Genomic DNA, 7,133 nt, shown 5'->3' with positions numbered 1-7,133 from the left:
CGAAAGAGAAATCGACTTTTTTTAGCCCTGTGCTCCATTCAGCTAAACCCAATTATCGCTTTTTTTTCTACGTTCGCTAACAACAATAAAAAACTGATTCCCTACTGACTCCTAGCCAATGTATATTTTGGGGTGATATTCCGCCATCAGACGTAGCGAAATTCGTACACGGCCGCTTTTGCTAGAACAGATTACGTTGCCATCTCACAGTTAAATGCTTTGAATGAATCTGATTCCTTCCATATTTTCTGTTCAACGCTAGCAAGACTTTTCTAAGCCGGCTTGAAATTGTTGTATTTCTATTTAGGCAAGATACTATCTCAAGTGTACTAGCCGTGCCAAGGTGGTGACCGTCAATGCGAGAAATGCATGTATAATAGAAAAGAGGTACATTTGTAGTTCTAATTTAACATTTTACCATTTGAGGAGCTTAGCAGCTCAAGTTAAATTTTAATGGTTATTGAGGTATCACAGAGAGGGCATTTGGAGATATCGTCAACTCGCTCACTAGCCCCCTAATAGGATAATACCATACGTGATACGGATAGCGCCATAAGTGATTTTTCAAAATATTATTGATTTTCTAATATATGATGTGTGATTTGTTACTTGTAAGACCTAATGTGATTGTGATGTCTCAAAAGAGTGTGGCCTAACAGATCGCGAAGGCAAAGCGGATGATGAGTTAAATGAGATGTGGAAGGATTTCCCAATATCGAACGATGTTCTATTTTATTTTCTTAAAATTGGCCTCCATCTGATGATCAGTGGCTTTCTGACCTTTCTAACTTAAAACATCTAAGAACCGCCCTTTCAGAAAACACGAACGCTTTTATCAAAGTTAGGTATGATGAACCGCCTATTGTGAGATAATTGCATATTAAAGAAGAAAACTCTCTGACGACCATGATGTCTTATACATTTATAATAATCGCTTGCAGCGTATTCTATGCGTTATGATACCGAGTACTTTTTTCATAGTTTTAGCCGTCCGAAGTCACACTTTTTCAAACTCAGAATCTGAAGAATGTTGCTGTGTATAGAGGTACACGTAACGGCATCGCTCCGCTGTAACATCTCAATAGAAATAGGCTGTTAAGCATGTGCATATTTAAAAGCTCAGAGGCATAGCTGTTTTCGCCTAGAAAAGTTATGCCTTCCTTCTATTACCCAACTTAATTAGCCTTCGTAGCCAAATCCAGTGAATGTCTGCAATTTAAGGCAACAATTCACCTATTGTCTCATAGAATGGCGTTCGTGATTTTCCTGCCACGCATGACCGCCGAAAGGCTTTCTGGTTTCCAATTATTCACTATTTAAGGCCAAAAGGTACGGTCCAGGTCTTCGCAATCATGTCCGTCCCAGTATTTTATTCAAAAAGTACTATAATTTTTTCCATAACATAAAAAATAACTGAATCATTTGGCTGGCAAAATTATACTTGTCGTCCAAGAAGAGCCTTTTTTCGAATACAGTGTATGTATCGATGTAAGCAATCCTTTCATTGCTTCTTAGATGTATATCACACTTAAAATTACGGTTTCAAATTTAGCTCCGTCTCCTATTTTTCTTTCGGCTTTTCTACTCTGCTAGATTGTTTGTTGCAAAGCTTTTCAATCATTTCTTACTTTGTAAAGTTGACGATTTTTTTTACAAAGAAATCAATATTATATGTTTTGACACCATCCTTATAGCTCGGGCATATAATATGTCACACTGCGGAACTCGGATTGACCCTCTCTAGACCTATAGCTGAAGACTGAGATGATAGTCGTGTCGCACCCCTCGATTATATTTAGGTACAACAATGAAGTTGCATTTTATTAAAGCAGAACAATCAATTTGTCTGCGGTAAGCGGCCGCATTACCTTTTGTACAGATTAGTTCGCGTGTTTTTACGATTTCATATTAGACAAAAATTAGTATACAATGATATATATACCCCATTATCTAGACTAGCGCCTATGTAAAACTGCTAGTTCATCAATGGCTTTATTAGAGCTGCGTTTTTATTTACTACATGCTTTGTTGAGAAAATTATAGCACAATTATTTGCAGAAGCTTTCTGATTTCACAACATATCTATATCCATTAGTACTGCTTCAGCAGGATTTCAAGATACGACTGACCCTCTAATAAGCGCGTTCAGGTATTACGCCTTCTCGTTTATCCTGCCAAAAGAATATTCAATAAATTAAGCCTGCGAATTATTTGGTCATAATTTTCACCATTTTAATCGATACAAAACTGAAATAAATTTTTACTTTTCTTTGAGTTAGAAGATAACGCTACATGGCTAAGGGTGTGTAATTTTCCGTATATATCGTTCAGAAAAGATTTTATGTGTGTTTGCATCCGGTGAGTCGCGGTAGTTTGTTTAAACTAGAGCATAACTCCTCCAGTGCCCATTTGAGCTCGTTAAACATCCAGTCTGTAAGGTGAAGACCACGGATCGTTTCTTTTGTGTCTAGCAAGCTTGAAGCTTGACATCGTATGCCAGCTTATTCGACAGTTCCTTTTATTCAGTACTTCTGTCCGTTTCGCTTATGTATAAGCGAGAAAAGCGACGTTTCGGGACGACGCGCGTTGCAGATAGACACATGCCACTGGCGAGTTTTGTATTGCGCTTATTTTACCTTACCTGTGTAGAGGTGAAAAGTTAATTAGGTTAGGTAACATCGAATCACGACCAGCTATAAGCTGAAAGCCTCCATTACACTACAGTTTAGACCGTTTTTCATGCGATACAGGCTCACTACACCTGTCTAGGTAACACAATTTTTAGAGAAAGGTAAATTTGTACATTTAATGACATATTAGCGCTGAAGATGCTGGTAGCCGTCCTTATGTTCGTCAATGACGGTGCGGCACCGTTTTCGTTTGTCGGAAATCGCTGGCTCTGGTTGACGATGACACAAATAAATATGCTCGGTAAAAAAGAAAAGAAAAGCAGAGCTTGTTCCCTGGGGGCAAAAGTTTTCGTCCGACGAAACTCTAGCAACCCCGTGAAAAAGTGAGCTTAATCCGTGCATACTAAAGGTTGTCTTTGAGTCGGACAAATTCAAGATTTTGATTTTCAGTAAATCAGTAAAGTATAGCGGAGTAAGTAATAAAATCTTTACTCTTTGTTATTCGTTTTATAGGCTTCGATACAGTCAGATGGGAATAATAATAGGCATTCTTCCGAAAGACTTCATAACGTCAGGTGTCGTCGTTTCCTCAACGACCTATCTCGTACGAGTGCTACTCTGATACGCCTGGGTTATTGAAAAAAAAAAGGTAAACATACGTTGACCACGATGAAACTATTTTATCACTTACGACCTAGATTGCGCAATGCGAAAATGGTATTTCCAAAATATTCAACGCTTTTAGAGTTGAGCCGTTCAACCACCCCAGTAAATATACGATACGTTATCCTGTATAGTTGCACGAGCTGCAGATCTGAAATAAGGCACCATTTGACTTAAGGAAAGGCTAGCGTTAGCGTATCAGTGCGAAAATAAAACAGATCGGATCAGAATATTACCAGTTATACATTTTCAACACGTCACTGTCTCTGACTGTTGATACAAAACTGCTAGTTTTTTGTGCAGATCTCGATGTAAATACGCAACCCCAAATTTATCATGGCAGCATCTACGCTGCTACTTAAGCAGAAACTCGAAGCGGATTACAATAGCGTTATACATATTTAAGCAAAAAAATATAAGCGGAGCGATAAGGTACATAAGTGAGCTGTATAAGTAGCTATATATATGTCTATATATAGATATACAAATCTGGATTAACTGACCCGCTTTTAACCTACGGACTTAAAACACAACTATATATTTGATGAGTTTCCGTATAAAAATACATTATTTCCTTTAAAAATAGATCGAGAAAAAAAAGATCGACTTTCTATGTGTAATTACGAGTTTATACGTTTTCCTTATCCTTGAACTAGATTTTTAGGCCAAGCTCCGTAAATCCTGTTTTTACATTTTTTTTCTGCAAAAGCATAAGTTAGTTTAGACCCTTTCGCACGGAAAGTTCTAAAGTCACTCAAGTTTAGTAACTTTCAGGATGTTTATGTTATGAATTTCTTTGTGATATCGTGTCAGGGAAATCAAGAGAATCTAGGAGAATTATAACTCAAAAGATGGAAAGAATATACTTAGGCTTATTTGCGCAGAAGTGCTCCTGCTATGCTTTGATCCTTAGATACTACTGCTTAAGCAGCAGCTAGGCAACCTCTTCGTTACTTTCTGGTATTTTCGGCGTATAATATCATTTTCTCTTGCACTATGTCATAAAAAAACACTTCTCTCTTCCTTTAATCTGCGGCCTCAGGTAGCGGAAGTTATCGTCGCCAATTAGATAGATAATTTCTTCTAAGATGAATCTCCGAAAAAAACCTTTTGTCCATATGCCCACACTCGAACACGCTACCTACTTTAGACTGGCTCGTCGCAACGGCCGCAGTATTGCCTGAGCCATCCCTAGTGCCCGCATGTAGATCGCATCTTCTGTAAACATGAACAATTTGTGAAGTAGTATTGACCCCATATTATTAACCGGCTCGTTGATCATACCTTTTAAACAATTCTACCAACCAATTCCTTGGACGCGTCCTATGAGGTTTTTATTGGAACTGTGGCTCTAAAAAATGTTTACAATCTGTACATTTCAAATGTTTAATATAGGTTTTTACCGTGCGTCAACATTTTCTTTGGAATAAAATGCTAAGCTGTTTAGAAATCAGACGCACACAGAGATGGTGTACATTTGAATACAATCTGATCTTTTAGTAATAATCAGAACTGTAAAAAAAAAGGCCAGGGATATAGTAATATGTTCCCTTAATCGGTCGCTCCAGATTGCACGTACGGAGCTCCCTACCTTCGAAAGGGTCCTAGTCTGTCAGAGTCCTTATGGTCCATTATGGATGTATTGGTCCTGAAAGGTTCCAGTCTTTCTAAAAAAACGCACCTATTTAAGAACAGGAAGAAATACAATCTTGACGTCACAATCACTATAATACCTGTTAAGTAATTTAAAAGTTCCCAAATTGGCTTTTTTCTACACTCGTGTTTCTTATCACGCCCTAGCCTATTGTTGAACATTGCCCCTGTTAAAGTCTGCGAAAGAAAGACCTATTTCGGAATTAATTTTCTGTGACTATGATTAGGCCTCTTCAGTTCAGCTTTTCCTTCAGTGATTTTAATGTCTCTTGACAAAAATTTGAATAATCAAGATTTCCGTAGAATGGGCGTGCTTAACTCTGCAACCCTTGCCGATCTATTGTCGCTTTGGAATATGTGTACAAAATATAATTTAATTTTTATTCATGACCTACTTTAAACTAGAACGAAAAACAGAAAAAAAAAAAAAAAAAAAGAGAGAAATAGTTTATAGGCTAAGAACACGTTTTCTGTACGGCGGTTTCAATAAGGCCTGATAGGTTCACGTAAATAATGTAGTAGAATGTATTTATTTTCTACTTAAATATTGTGCAAACACACTTCTGAACACTATAATGAAGATGCAATTGAACAAGCAGCCGACATTTTTAAAGAATATTTGGCAGAAACGATTTATTGTTGAACTATGTCCCTTTCGTTATATATCTTACAAACCAGTATCCTACTCACCGACATAGTGAATCGTACTGATATCAGCGTGCTTATGTAGTTTACGATAAACATAAGTGCACATAATATTGAAACGGATTTACGTGAACATTTGTTATTTTAATAAGTCATTTTGAGTACTTGGAACGTAGCTGAGCTCGACAGGGTCGATCTTGCAGAAATTTCAACCATTTTTAGGGTTATAGGTCTGGACGTAGACATTCTAATACTTGTAATATATCGACCATTCAAATTTCAGCTTTCGAATGACATCGATGCCGGTCTGACTTGAACCATGTTACTTAGGACAGACAACCTAAATGCCACCTAGCTACAATGTGTTCAATGCAGACTATGCTAGCGATGATTATTATGGTAACGGGGGTGATTATCTCTCGTTGGTATCCCATCGGAACACTTTACTCCAATATGCTGTTATTGCTACCGCTAGTCCAGCAGGATAGCTATGGCTCGCAGCAGTCTTCAACCTACGATTACATGATCGAACATACATATACTCGGGAGCGCATCTCGTTTCGATCTTCTCACACCACGCTCGGACTTGTTTTTAGCAAACGCATGAACTGTGTCTTCACTGAGAGAAGAACTTTGTTTCCGTTGAGAGAATTTTTAGAGAAATCCAAACCTGGCGCCTATCAACACTGGCAGGCCCACCCAGCCAATTCAGATATTGTATTCCTGGCTAGCTTATTCCTAATAAGAGTTCATCCGTACCTTTTCACGTTCGTGTGTTCTCACGTTATTTACTCGCGTGTGTGTGTGTTTTTGTCTGCATGGCAAACATCCCTTAGGTCTCGATTGCACAGCATTATCGCACCATAAGGAAAGCACAGCGGCGACGCTTCCATAGGCATCAACACGCTCGACTCGCAGACAGCTAACATCGCAAGGGGAACATACTCGAATGCTTCACGTCCTAAAAGGAAGGACAGATCTATGGCCTAGACAGCGGCGGCAGCATAAATAGTAATGGCAGCGGCAAAATACGAACAACAGCTTATGCTTTTCAGCTCAGTTGGTCCCATTCGTCGAAGCCTTGGATTTGCCGCTTAGACTTGGATGTATGGAGAGGAGCAGGAAAACGACCGGAGAGCACTGGGAAACTGGGGCTGATGGAAGAAGAGCAGAGGACGAGGACGGGTGGGTGTGGGTGTGGGTTCGACAAACGAAAGAAGAGGAAAAAAAAGCCTCTTTCGGCTTGACGTCGTTTTCGGGCTTGATCTGTAGTTTGGACGCTTTGTCTGAAAGTGTGCACATGTGCGTGTCTATGTCAATGTCTATCTTTAGCGAGAAACCCGTCTCCCGACGGCGCAGCACCGCTTCGCCTGAGATCGCATGGAAAGCAAGGACGGCATTGCTTTTTGTAGTCGTTGATCCAGACACGTGTTTTCAACGCGGTAGAAATTCTAAAAAGTTTAAACTGTTATTTTTATGACAAAGAACGCTTCTTATAACGCATGCGAGGTGAATATTGAATAGCTCCGTGCCTTTGCGACG

The 7,133-nt window shown here is 39.0% G+C and overlaps 1 long non-coding RNA gene across 1 annotated transcript in view; it reads right to left on the bottom strand.

Annotated features, from left to right (window-relative positions):
• Window positions 1–1,436: 1,436 nt before the first annotated feature.
• The window catches only part of LOC111262220 (uncharacterized), a 24,930-nt gene continuing 19,233 nt past the window's right edge, over window positions 1,437–7,133 (bottom strand). Inside the window, exons 3-6 of the long non-coding RNA XR_002681474.2 lie at window positions 4,885–4,974; window positions 4,439–4,511; window positions 3,322–3,444; window positions 1,437–2,641 (exon numbers count right to left, since the gene is read on the bottom strand). This is a non-coding gene — a long non-coding RNA (uncharacterized LOC111262220). The remainder of the gene's footprint in view (window positions 2,642–3,321; window positions 3,445–4,438; window positions 4,512–4,884; window positions 4,975–7,133) is intronic.

The sequence above is a fragment of the Varroa jacobsoni genome, unplaced genomic scaffold, assembly GCF_002532875.2.
Source record: "Varroa jacobsoni isolate VJ856 unplaced genomic scaffold, vjacob_1.0 scaffold_639, whole genome shotgun sequence".
NCBI classification, from domain to species: Eukaryota; Metazoa; Arthropoda; class Arachnida; order Mesostigmata; family Varroidae; genus Varroa; species Varroa jacobsoni.
The sequence above is the reverse complement of the archived record's forward strand: the minus strand, read 5'-3'. Positions and strand labels throughout refer to the sequence as shown.